This window comes from Taeniopygia guttata, chromosome 1 (genome assembly GCF_048771995.1).
Source record: "Taeniopygia guttata chromosome 1, bTaeGut7.mat, whole genome shotgun sequence".
Classification (NCBI taxonomy): domain Eukaryota; kingdom Metazoa; phylum Chordata; class Aves; order Passeriformes; family Estrildidae; genus Taeniopygia; species Taeniopygia guttata.
The window spans coordinates 74,122,578-74,137,168 of NC_133024.1; positions in this window are offsets into that span (position 1 = coordinate 74,122,578).

Below are 14,591 nucleotides of genomic sequence, written 5' to 3' on the forward strand. Positions count from 1 at the left end.
CTCCAGAGGTCCTTTTCAAACCTAAAAATTATGTGCTTTTGTGATTCTGTGAATGATTTAACAGAAGGTAATAAATATTAAATCAAGGTATTAGGTTGTGAGGAATGTTTTCAGCAGAAGTCATATGAAGAGCATGACATGTCAATGGAAGAATTTCAGAAACAAATGTAAAGAAGAGTGGCAGCTTTGTCATCAATCTTATAATGTTATGGATTGAAGAAAAATGGATGTACAACAAGGCTTAAAATCTCTTAGTTTTGTCAAACCAAGTGCAAATGAGAAAAAGACAAACCATAATAGATGCATACTTCAGTTACATGTATCAAGAAAGAAATCCAGCATCAGGATTTGCCTGTGGATTATCATATTTTATGACACTTGGAGATTCTATGACTTTGGAGGGATTCTATTTAATTTTATTCTGTAGTTAACTTAGCCATTTTCTCTCCTAAATAAAGTTGCACCTGCGTTTTGTGTATCTTCCCCATAACAGAAGAGAAAGATGCACTTTCCCAGTGTGTTCTATTATTATTAACAAACATATTTGTGATCAGTTGTGATTAACAAATGTATTCAGTGATCAGCTTTCTTTATTTTTTTCATAAAGCAATGCAGTGAGAAAGGCTGCCAGCAATTAAAGTACTTCATCATTAGTAGTTGTTTTTAAATAAATGAACACAGGAATAATCTCTTCATGCAACTGAATACTTAGGGCTGGACAAGGGAATCTCAAAGGGAAGTGGAAGAATTATTTAACGAAGCTAAGTGTCCATTAAGGACACTTTGACAGCAAGAATGTGGATATTTGCTAAATATGTAAAATTAATCTTCACTTGTTCACATTCTATGCAACAGATGACTTTGCTATGAAATACTGAGTATCATGTCAGTGAAAATAAAACAGACTGGTCATCTTCAGCTATATTCCTATCTTTTTCAAAATATTTTTCTGCCTAAACAGAAGTAGAAAAAGAATTTTTTTTAAAATATTGCTTTATTGGTGGAAAGTTTTAAAATGCTATTTGAGACAAAAACCATCAAGAATATTTGTGCCAAACAAATTGCTATATCAGAGAACTGAAGAGCTAATCCCATGAAAAAGTGTTTGTAGGATTAAAGCAAGATTGCACCAAGTTTTTTGACAAGTGAACAAGAGTGCACTGAACTTGGAACTCGAGTAACATATTTTCTGTCTGGGCCTCAACATCCATGACTGCTGAGTGCTCATTCATAAAATTCATGACAAAAGACTAATTCAGCCCTCTTACAGTCACTTTTGATAGATGAATAGGTTTTATTCTGACACAGCCATTAAAATCATCTTGGAAAATTGAAAAAAAGAGTGCTTTTGACTGTCATATAGACAGTTGTTCCCTGATAGCTCCAATTCCAATTTGCAAACATCTTTATTGCCGACCTTCAGTTTCCTTGCTATTTCATTTTCAAGATTAATTAACAAACACACATAATGAATGCATAATTAACAGATGCATTTGCTTTTATGTTACTGTAGATATGAAACTTGAGAAGAAAACCATAAGCTTATTGTAAATGTTATGGAACAAAAGGGTAAGCACATACTTAAATGTCAAAAAATTATTCTCAGTGTGTCTCAAGGCAGTTTTAAATGCCTGGTTTTGTTAATGTGATTAATGTGCTACCTTTGAAAAGATATTCACAGACAAAAAGTGTGGCAATAAATTTGGTTACAAGTATCTAGAAATATTTCTGGTTCTGTTCCTGATTTCCGTTAGCTCTTCCTCTAATCCCTGATAAAATATTTGTCCTTTAAAGGTTCCAAAATGCAGATTCTGTAGTTTCATCAGTGTTTAAATTGGGACATTTTTATATTTTTCACATTTGGGACATATTCATATTGTAAAGTTAATCTCTTAAATTAAAATGAAACCCCACACAGTCTGTGTATTAAACAGATGGAAAATGTTTTTCTTCACATCTAGCACTCGCAATTGTACCATAGCATGCTTGCACTGCATTACAGGAGCATTTCATTGAAGGATCATTACAACTGCAGCCTTCTGGACTCTCTTTGCTGTTTATCTACTTTACAATGCAGGTGAAAGCATTCCAACAAGACAGAAAGGAGCTCTACCAAAAAAGCAAAAAGAGGTACATCCTGTGCCATTGGGTCAGTTTTCCTATTTTTATTTCCTGATAAAAAAAGGATAATTGTATTTTTTGCAATTGCATTACATTAGTCACTGTTGTTTATCTTCGATCCTAACACATTTTTGCATAATGCTACCAAGGCTACCATTCTTATTTTGGTTAAGTAATACAAAATTTGGAGAACTGTTCCCTGTTTGAACTAAGGATAAGTTTCCAATTTATGCAGTTTATCAAGAAAATTATGGGTTTAAATCTTATCCAACAGTGTGCTTTGAGCAACTCTAAGGTGATAAAGTTATATTTCCTTCTTTCATGAAGTGTTTCAAGGCATTCAAATTAAAACACTTAGTAAGAAGAATTTATTTTTCCAAAATGAAATATTTAGACAATATTCTAAATAAGGGAGATTGAAAAGAACTTTTCTGAAATAGCAAATTATTATGATGATATATTACCAATGTCAATGCTCAATACTTAACTCAGCAAGGAGTGACACTTTGCAGTAGTCAAAATAATTTACTAATTTAAACTAATTTAAATAATAACATTAAAAGACCTATTTTCAGAATGAGTTGTTCTGTCTTCAATATATGTCATATTTTAAATTAAGAGCTTTAACATACTGTTTCTTTAGAATATTTATCTCCATTAAAACCAGAAAGAGCTCAATAACTTGAAAATGAAATTAATGCCTTCATAAGACAAAAAGAAAGTGTAGATTAGTCAGATTATCATAGTTATTAGTCAGATTAGCATAGTTAACATGTTTCAAAAAGAAAAGGGAGGAAACACAGCAGTTTTACGTATGAGAAACATATTTCCCATAGCTATTGGGAGAAACATTTAGTATTAAACATTTTAAAAATCCTGTCTTATTTATCTTAGATATTATATTTTCATTGTCACATCACAGTGTTGAAATAAAAAAAAAATCCATTCACATTTTTTAAATAGTTGTAATTATAAAATTCATATTTTTATAGTTATATACTTGGACAGAAACCATGTCAGATATTTTAAATAATATTTTTAATAATACAGTTCAATTCTAGGATCAAAGATTAAGGCAGACATAACTAAAATAATCCTTCATTTTCTTCTTCTCTGTTCTCACAATAAATATTCTGCTACTGCTACCTCAGGATAAATGTCATAGTTAGTCAAATAAATATATAAGGGATTTATATGGAATAAATTGAAAAACAATATCATGGAACCAGCCCAATGTGCAAATACTGCTGCAGCTTTTGTGTCAGGCCTTATTTAATTATGGACTGACTGTTAAAATTGGGATAGTGACAAACAACAACCAGTTCACCACAGCAGCACCTAATTCCTTATGATCCATTCCTTTCATTCAATTTGCTTTGATCTGAGAACTCACCTGAGCACCCAAGCAAATATCTCTCCTTCCCCTATCACCACTAGAGAAGCAAGGGCTCTTTGGCAAATGGCAACAGAGCTTTTCCCTCCCAAGGCCTGTCAGAGCAGTGATGCAGCCATGCAGGTGGCAATCCCACTGTGAGCCCCAGGAGTCCAGCATCTCCCAGCTGCACGTCTGGGAAAGTGTTAGGCACCTTCATGGCCCTTACGGTTGCCACTGGGCAACCATTTTTTGCTACCACAAGTGCAGAAAAGGAGACTTCAGTGTGTTCTAAGAGTTCTTTTGGTGAGAGACTAGGACTGCAAATTGACTTGGAGAGCTTCATGTAGTTCAAAAGCAGTCACAGACAATGCAGTCAATGCATTAATTTATGCATTTTAGTTTTATCATTTCAAGACAGCATTATGAACTGGCAGCAAAGTTTTTCTGCATTTAATACTTTCAGATGTTTGCAAGACGACTGCAGTCATTTGGTTACAGTGAAGAGAGGAGGACTGCAGGAGCACCAGTCAGTAGTATAACAACTGAAATATTTGCCACAATTGGTTGTGTGGTAAGAGCAGATATTAATCAATATTTCAGGAGACAAGTCCTAACATTAAAAAAAGATTGAGTACAGGTTTTTGTCACAACAACAAAGGCATAGCCATGACCAGGGACTGTACCTTACTGTATAATAGACAGGTAATAAGTAGTTATTCCTGGGAGGAGCAATCTGGGAGTGTAGAAACACACTGTACCTCTGTATAGCAATTAATTCAGCTAGAGTCTGGTTAAATTGATGTGCTGTTCTTTCCTGACTACTGCTGATACTGACTGCTTTAAACTGTTCTAAGGAAAAGACAAAAGATCATTTATAGTTAACCACCTATGGAAATGAACACTGTGAAATAATGAAATTAATTGCTGAATTCCCACATTTCACTTCTTAGATTTCAACAGCACCTTCCCTTGAAGATAGCATGAGCTATGTAAGAATTTGTAGCTATCATCAACAGATCTTATTCTCATATAAAAGCAGAGCTATTTCCCATTATGATTTCCTCCTGGAAATACTCCCTGCAGGAGGATAAACATATGGTAAATGTGAAAAAGCTAATTGCCTATATATTGGCTGTAAAAGTTAATTAGCTGCATAGTCTTCCATATATTGGTATTTTAACAATTTACCTTCAGATGTCAAAACTGATGCTTTCATTTTCCTAGGTCTGTTACCTCAAAATTAGCTTTCAAGAAAGTTCAATGCAATAAACAGATCTTTCTGTCCAGAGACTACATGCACCTTACAGAGCAGTTCTTTTGTCAGTCATCCCAGTGAAAAGCCTTGAGAGTCTTGCTATCTGATGTGAATGGTCAGACAAAAGCTAACCTGGAAAAAATACTTTTTAAGCCAAGTCAGTTGCCTGAAGAAATTGTTTCTCTAGCCATATAACCATAGGAGCTCAAGAAGAAAAGGGACAAAAATAGCCTCAGACATGATTTGTGTGGCTCTAATCTGCCAAGAAGCCATATCTTAGTTCTCATATTCTGTTGTTATGACTACTTGTGCTGAAGTTTAAATTAGTCTTGTATCCAGTCTTTGAGCAAGCACCAAAACATGGAGTGTGTGGGAGAGAGGAGAGTTTCAGCTCCGAAGACCCCCTAGGACAGTGCATCAAAGACCAAACTGAGAAAAAGAATTCAACTTTCATCAAAGATGAAACTTAATTTGTAATAAAATTTATAGAAGTTAGTAGGAGTTCCCTTCATAATTTCTTCAACTTCACATGCATGATTTTTCATACTATTGATAGATGCTTCTGCAGTTACTTTTTAAATGTTACTTTTCATCATCTCATCAGAATCTGAAAATTCAAAGACTGACCATCTTTTCCATTCCATTAGATGCCTCAGTTATCATGAAACTGAGAAAAATAAATGACTATCAGTAAATGACCATCACTGACTACCCATCTCTTAACAGCGCTGCCTCTAGTCTGACTTAACTGACTAGCAATTGCATGATGAGCGCTTTCTGCAGATTTTAATTCCTTCTTTCTATGCAGATTATTCCCAAAGAAACAGTAAAATTTTCTAAAGTACGTTAACTCTGTTTATTTCTGCATATTTGAAACTATTCTCATTAGATCTTATATTCAACTCCAGTAAGCTTTTAAGGAATTTACATAGCCGAGAAAATCTTCTTTTTTTACTGCTCCATTGGCAAATCTGAAGTAGTGTAAAATGATGTTTTGATAGTCAAAAAAAGCACTGACCTATTTGTTCCATATTTGCTTGTCTTTGACAAAGACATGCTGGACTATAAACAATTGAGTAAGAAGAAAAACATGGACCATCATCAAGAAAGGCTAATTCTTCTTAAATCAGTATTAGGCAAATTTAAATGCCCAGGTGCCAGATTAAGAGTTGGCCACCCCTACAAGCACTTACAGCTGGGCGCTACTTTTTCTACATCTGAGGGTTTCACCATCAAGTTGACTTTGCAGCAGCAGCAGCACTTTAGATCCCTACAAGCCCGATGAATAAGCTGTGCTTTAAACATCTTGTACATATCTTGTACACAGACCTTACCAAAGGCAAATTATTTTCTTTTAAAAATTCAGAGGATGAATTCACCCACTAGCTTACCAAACAGATGTAGGTGATCTCCTCCTTCAAACTAAAGAGTGGCAAACCCACATCTTAAAGCTACTATTAAAGCATCAAGAGAGAAACTAGTTTCCATTCTATGTGATGAGGCTATGGCAGTACAGAATATAAAGTTGAAGAGGCTGTGGCAGTTGAAGAATATAAAGTTCCAGGGACCAGAAAAAAAGAGATGTTTCTTCACATCTTCACTGTGAGATGATGCTTTGATTTCATTTTATCTGAGCAGGGAATGGAGTCAAGGCTTTTTATTTTGTGGTTGAATGGTTAATTATTTTGTGAATAAAAGTCCTGAAAAGTGGAAAATATGCCATGTTCTCCTGATCCTTTATCAGCTCACCGGAGTTCAGTCTGCCAAAAAGAAGTCTAGTTAGGACCTTTCCAAAAAACTGATTAAAAAACCAAAACAAAACAAAAAATGCAAGTCCCTATATCCTGAGATGCTGTATGTAAACACAAAGCCCCTAACTTTCAGTAAAAGCTACCTGTACTACAGATGGGCTGAGGGAACCTCTTAGTCATTCTCTTATTAATTGCTCCTCACAAATGCATTTGGAGGAGCCTCCAAAACACTAAAAGCTGCAGTGGTTAGATTAGCCTGTATTTGTATGTGTCAATGCTTTTTTTAAGAAACAGGGGCTGGTTCTATCTTTCCCATGAGTGATGTAAAAGATCTTGTGGGTTTGCCAAGTCAGTCTGGCCATCTCCAACATGAAGGAACGCCCTCCTTCTACTGCCTGGATGAAGTCCTCAGGTACTATCAGTAGAGAGTTGTGACTGATGTCAGGGTCTCAAGAGAAGCTTTGTAGCACCTCATAGGAGATGAACGAGTTTATCAATCTCTCCTCAGCTGGTATGCATTTACAGAGGGTTACTGAGCCTCATTACCAAATCAAGCAGGCAAACAGAGCAGGTAGCCTCAAGACTATCTAAAAGTCTACTGTCAAAAATCATTGAGGTTACTAGACTGGGCAGAATGGCACAGAGATGCAGATCAGAAATGTTCCCTGAAGAAACAAGAAGCAGTGTCGTAAGGGAGTTATTAGTAAGCATTTATGCATTCTTTTGTTTTCCTGGAACATAACTGAAGTTAGTAATAGATACAGCTGGACTAGTGCTTGGACACTTTGACACTGTGAACTTCAGAAAGCTGCCACTGGATTCTGGGTCTGGTATTTATTTCCATGCCTCTAGGTCCGAGTACAATGGACCTATTAATTCTTGCTGGTTTTGCATATTATGAATAAACATGATCTTATTATAAACTGCAATTTATTTAGTTTAGCTGTCTTTCCAGAGTGGAGGCTAATCTTTGCTTTTGATATGCTTTCCCTGTTTATACTTGTACATGCTATGTGAGTTGGACAGTATGACTGTAGAGTACTTGAGTTATTGAAAGGCATATTGAAATAATGTCATCCAAGTCATCCAGCTGTAAATCTTAAAATATAACTTGTATTTATGTTGAGAAACACTTGCATATTCTTACATCTGAGAGCTTTAATTACTGTAGTATTATTACTTGCCCTGTTGCCTTTTTGGCTCCTATTTGTTGTTTTATTGGTAGACAGCAGTGAAATTGTAAGCAGCATTGAACAGAAGTTCCTAATGCATGCATCCCATAATCACAAAAGGAAACCTATTTAGATCTAATTCTCTTCTTTATTCTCTTTCTGCCTATTGTGTCTTTCAAAGCAGCTATGTTTTCCAAAGACATATGTAAATACAATGGAAGTAATATTGATCCTCTGTTCCAAATTCTTAAGTACCATAATCATTCTAAGAAATATATTTGGGTAGGAAAAGACCTCTGCCACCCCCAGTTTGATTTGGGCAGGTAGTCTGGGATTGTTTTGCAGTTCAAGATGAAAAAAAAATAATAACTGAAATAGCAACATTTCATGGATGTCTGAATAAAACACTCTTGTTCTAAAAATAAAATGTGCATATGCAGACTGCACAAAAAGAATAAAGAAAAACATGAATTCAATTCTTGTTGGGTTGACAAACTAAAAATAAGTCACTCTCAAGCTGAAATTGCTTAACTATTAGTTAGGGGTAAAATCAATGCTGGACTGAGAGTAGCAAAGCCCAAGAAACTCAGAACTAATTTGTTTTTCAGAGTTTAGAAAAATGGAAAACTGAAATAAGGTACAGTTTATCATAGGTACAAATTTGGTTTTAAATTTTTTAATTATTTTCTTTTTACTGAGATGCACAACTTTTCCACTCTATATTAAACTTGCTAACTTTAGAAGCTTGCAGAATTATTATGGCATACTACAGGTTTTTTTTAATTTTATTAATACTTTTTGGAGAAGAAAGTGGTATCCACTGATACCACTAGGGTTCTGTTTGGAAATATAAAACTGTCAGATATAGAAACGAACAACTTTCTTGTTGGTGTACTGGTTTATAATTCCTTCTATTTATAGCTTTGTTAAAAATTAATTCTTTTTGCCCATAGAAAAATGAAAATAAAATTCCTAGGTTCCTATGAGATTACACATTTCACATGAAGGGGATCAAGCTGTGCTTTGCACTTTTCTTATTGAACAGTTTTAGCAGTTCACACAGTTAGGACCTTTTTTTTCAACAATTTTTCCAAAGCCAGCTACTGGTACTGAGACTGAATTTTGCAATTCATTATGGGCCACTGCTGATGCAAGTTTGTGTGGCTCATTGGTTGTTCCCTGTGTTAAACATACTTGGTCATGCTGATTTTTTCCTAGCTCCTTCAAATCATGATGTGATGTATTTACTCCTGTATATTTCTTTTTTTTTTTTTTTTTTTAATTTTATGAGTTATGATGAATAGGGAATTCATAAAACTAAAATAATAGACATAGGAAAGCAGGAAAGTAAGTTTGATTTTAAAGGTCAATTGTATGGTCATTTCAATTTTCAATAATGTGTCTTAATTTTGAGGTTTTGATTCAAATCTTGAAAGGAATGAAGATTTTGTACTGATTTTGTCATTTCTGAAGGACAGTGAGTTTATAGGAAGTTCAAGTTCAGCAGCAAGACCAATTCTCTTTAAACAATTTAACACAGATGCACAAAAATTCATAGCTCAATAAGATTTTATCTCCCAGTTTTCTTCACTTCTTCCTAAAGGCAATGAATGAGAAGATAAACGGACAAACTTTTATGAATATTTCCTGATGAGTATGTTCTATTAAACCATAAAATTATTTCAATATAGATATTTTTCTTGTTTGTCTTTAGAAAGGAGGATATTACTACATACTGAACTCAGAATTCAGATAATTTCTAGCTGCTGTAAATATTTGGTTTATTTTATTTAAAGAGTAAACTGTGTTTATCCTTTGGAAGATGGATTTTGTCAAAGAATTTTCAATGATTCAAAATTGATTCCAAATGGGGGAAAAACAAAGATTTAAAATTATGCTAAGATTACTTTTCTGTATGTATTATCCCCACATATTACAAGAAAAAAAGGATCTCATTTCTTTAGTATAGAGTGAAAGTTTTTAATGATGTTTTCTGCTTTCTAAAGATAGAATCAGGCTAATCAGCTCACTGAAGTTTAATTCATAATCTGGTGATGTCCATTTTGCATATTTGGATACTATTTGCATAAACAATGTAGCTCCTATTATCAGTTTTTCCCAAAAGATTAAAAAAACACTAATTAATCTAATTTACATGAGGATATAGTTACCTGAGTGTATTTTCTATTTTTTTCCCTTTTTTAACCATAGTAAAATGCATTTTTCTTCTTTTTTTTTAAAGGTTCACACTGTACCCTTACAGAATTGTGTCGTAATAAGCATTGTTGCTTGAAGTTTTCGAAGAAAGAGCTCACTTCCCTCAAAATGGATTATTCTACAATTATATTCCCTGGATATTAACTGATATGAGGCACCCATTCAGATGAAAATGAAATCTTGGAGTTGTAAGCACTCTCGGCACTATAAATAGCCTCTTTTGGTCTTATATTCTCACATACTCATAACTGAGAAATTTCTGGAACATGTTAACCCCACTGCTGTGTTTGCCTTTGAAAACTGAATTTCTTTTTTTTTTTTTTTTTTTTTTATTTCATTTTTATGTTTCTGGATATCTCTATATTCATGTTTTTCAAAAAGGAAGTGAAAGGCTATATTAAAATTTGTGTGAGTGAAAAAATGGGGTTTGATAGATTTAAATCCCTGGTGATTGACAGGTACCATCTTTGCATTCAGCATCACTGCAGACAGTGAGCTGGAGGGTTTCAGAGAGCGTGAAAACAAAGATCATACCCAAAGGATTGCTTCTCCCAGTACTAGGAATAATAACCCTGAGTTTTGCCTTCAGGCAACACACACGAAAACAAAAACAAAAACAGAAATAAAAAGAAGTACATAAATTATTTACAACTATTAAACATTAAAATAGCAAAGGGGTTTTTTTCCAGGGGATTTGATGTATCAATAAAATAGCAAAAAAAGGAATAATAATCGTCTTTGCTGTATACTCCTATTGACATACAAATTAAAGGGAAAATGGAAAGGATGGAATTTCTATAGATTGTCTGTATGTAGTTACTTTAGTTTAAAATGGGGATGCAAATTAATGTAACTCAATTCTTCTGTTACATGTGGTGCAACCTTTTTCCATTGGTACACAGGTCACATTGCCTTGTGGGTTTATGGGCTCTCTCACTGCTTTCCCAGGTATTATAGAATCCTTATGTCTGAATAAGTAACTTCTCCTGATTTTGGTGGTCTGTATCTCACAGACACAAAGCAACTAGGAATTTTATCCAGCTGCAGAGATGGAACAGTTAGTGCACAGGGCTAAGCTGCATCCAGCACTGTTTGCAGTGGCACCAGGTATACACACCTTAGTGTCAGGAGAGTTTCCTGGTTTTGCCCACCTGGACAAGATCTCACATTTCTGTTATTTTTGGGTCAGACCTTCTGTACTCCCTCTGGTACTGTACTGTACATCCTTGTGGTTACTGTGATGATCTGGGGCTGGCCCCTGAGATTCTGCAAAGATGCTGGAGCAGACTGATGAGACAACTTTCCTAATGCCAGCAGAAGCAGGGTTTTCCAAGGATGCGAAAAGAAAGCAAACATGCATGTATGCCTTATCTTTCTTTATATGAAACTTATTCTTTAGACAATGTACTTTTTTGCCCAGTCTAGTTCATATGTCATTCTGGACAATTAAGCATGAAGCATCTCAGTCTTTGACTTTTTTTCTTGCCTTTAAAAACAACAAAAGTGTTTTCCTGTACAGCTTTTCTCAACCTGTAGTTTGTAGTTCCTGTTGCTTTCCTGAAAATTCCATGGGCTCCCTCCAATACCATGTAGAGTACCATGGCATTTCAGTCTTGGTCCTTCAGAGGTGCTGCACCCTTCTACCTGTTTCTTCTTCCCTTGCCCCAAATTTTCACTGACTGCTTCCTTTGGCTGGCATTTTTTCAGAAGGAAAGTAAGGACACAAATTTTCAGCAGGAACAGGTGGCTGAATAAATAGGTATGCTGCATTGTTTCTGATGGACTAATACTCAGAGGGGTAGGATGTGATGGAAGAATGATCAGGTTTTGGCAATTATGTGGCAAATAAACTGGTTTTCTAGTTAATAATTTTTCCATGTGGAATTGTGGAATAGCTCCATGTTTATAAAGAAGCCATTATCTTGTCTTATTGGTGTAATTTAGTAATGATTTTTCATTTAGTTTAATGTTGAATGAAAAAAAGCTAAAATTGCTTTGGTTTAGAATAAACAGAGATTGGTTTGTTGGGATAAAAGTGCAGCATGGATTTTAAGCTGTCCTAAGATTGGCTTTATTAATAAGCAATGCCTTTTCATGCAGCAGATATATTTTACATTCATCTGTTGTGTAAAGATTGATCTCTGGAGAATTGTCTCAGCTTGCTTATTGGTCTGCCACTTGTCTCGTGTCTGAAGTAGTGTCCTGATTTCAGCCAAGGACAGAGTGAGTTCTTTGCAGTAGCTATCAGGGGGCAGAGGCCGGAGCTGTGTGGGAATGGCCAAGACCCTACTGTTATTTGGTACCACCTCATGTCATTGCCAGGGGCTGCGGAAAGGCACTCTCCCTCCCTTCCAAGAAGAAGAGCATTACTTCCCGGTGAAGCAAGTGGAGTGAACAGAGTGGTGGGATAAACTGGTCCTGACTGGAGGGAGTGATTTGGGTGCTGTGGCTGTGCTAGGGTCCAGATCCACACTCTCTCTTTTGCACACATTTGTTATTAATGTTTGTTTTCCTATCTTATTGTTGTTTCCAGTAAACTCTTCTTATTTCAATCTATGATATTTGCATTTTATGTTTCCAGCAGGAGAGAAGTGAGTGGTGGCTTGCAGTTTTTCTTAGCAGGACTACTAAATTGGAGAATGGAGCCTACTAAATTGTAGCCTGGACTACAAGGACAAAAAAACCAAAGCATTTGAAGCCAAAATAAGAAGATGAGTAGTATACTGTCAAATATACTATTTGACAACAGGGCAGGGCAGAATAAGTTTCATCTTCAGCAAGATTTATAGTTTCCTATTATTTTTAACTGTGGTTTTAGTCATGGCTTAGTTTATTAGAAATTTAAATTTTTGGTCCTTTTTTGCATTGTATGCTAAAATAAAGCACCAAAAGGAAGACTCCTACATTTGTAATGATTTTTAAATAATATTGTTCAAAAAAAGAATCAACCAACCAACCAATAAAAAAGGAAAAAAAACTAATGAAAGTATCCAACCAAATCACAGCCCCATGACTCCTTGGAGGAACTACAGATGTCTTAGTCATGTAGTTTTAGGGTTTTTTAATGCTAAATTATAATGCTTTCTGAGTTTTGTCCTGTTTTGAGCCTTAACTTGATGCAGGATAGTACATAGCAGCACAGAAACCAAGACCTCCAGTGAGTTGTCTAAAACTCTCCCTGACAATCCTGATGTTGCCAGACATTTCTGGGAATTTGTCATTGACTGTGTTGGTTGGACTACAAATGCTTTCAAGAGTGCAAATCCATTATGACAGCAGATAATTCTCTGCTTTTGAGCGTGGACAGTAGAGTCATTAGAGACCCTGAGCAGCAGTTGCAAGAAGAATTTCTAGGCGGCTTTGAGATACTGAAACTCCTAGGGATGAAACAGGAACTATGTGTCAGAAAGCCAGGAAAAGTGCTTTGGTCCTTGAATGAGATGGTCAAAAGCAAGAACAATAGTGTTAATTTCACATTTTATACTGCCTTAATTTTAATTTAATTTACTCAAAAGAAGAATAAAAGAACAAATGAGAAAATTCAAATGAATTATATAAAACTTGAAGACTGCTTAGACTATAAGAAATAATGTAAGCTTTTCAAATACATCTATTAAATTTTTTTTCAAGGGAAAAAGACAAAAGAAATACAGAATTAATTTTTGAATAGTCTTATAGTCTTAAGAACATGAAGTACCCATTAGTATTTTACTTCCTTATTTCAATGTGATAATTTCATGCATGTACTGTGTGGCATATACACATGCATTTACTTGGAATTTAGGCAGAAATTGTGTTGTCAACTTGTTGAAAAGTTATTTCCTATGACTTGGTATGTGTTGGGGAAGCTGCAAGTGTGGCAGCCAGAGTGAACCTTGAGCTTTAGAAAAATCATTGGTACATTTGATTTACAAAGTTTGAGAGGCTTTACTTGGTATAATGAGATGGTTTAATAACGTATGTTTGCAATTATAAGCATGAAAAACATAGCTCGGTGTTTCCAGGTTTCCTATTTGTCCCAATGACAAATCAAGTCCTTGGTTTTACTCATTGCAGATCCTGTGCATTTTTACAGAATTTGCATTATGCAAGTAGGTCACCAACAACCTCAAAGTTTTTGTGCTGTTTGAATCCTGTTGTGTGAACAGAAAATGGAAATTCATTTGAAGATATGTGATTTGCTAAAGGGATTTGGAAAATCATGAAATAATACTGAACGTTTTTGCTGTACTGCATCCTTTCTTTATTCCTTCTCTCTGTTACTGAAATAAGCTTGAGTGGTCAACATGGTAAATTATCTGAATCGGCTAATATTAAATTTCTGTTAATTAAACTACTTCATAACTTTACCGGCTGATTTTTATTAAAGTCAGCTCATATTTTTCATTGTTGCTTGATTAACATTCTATCTCCCCATTTACTAGATCAACTCTGAACTGTCAGTAAAAGGAAGTATTTCAAAGTATCCTGGTTATATCTTTTAAATCCCCCCAGTCCATTTAACTGCATCCACAATGTATTTTACGTCAATAAGTGACAGTCTTTACAACCTCACAGTACAGTCAAGGATAAAAAGTTACATGGATATGAAGTAAATTAATTTGAAATATTGTTCTGTTATGGCAAGAATGAGTTACTGGTGTTTCTCTCAAGGGTTTGCTTCTGTGTGTTGTCTTATGCTACCAATGTATTTTTATATT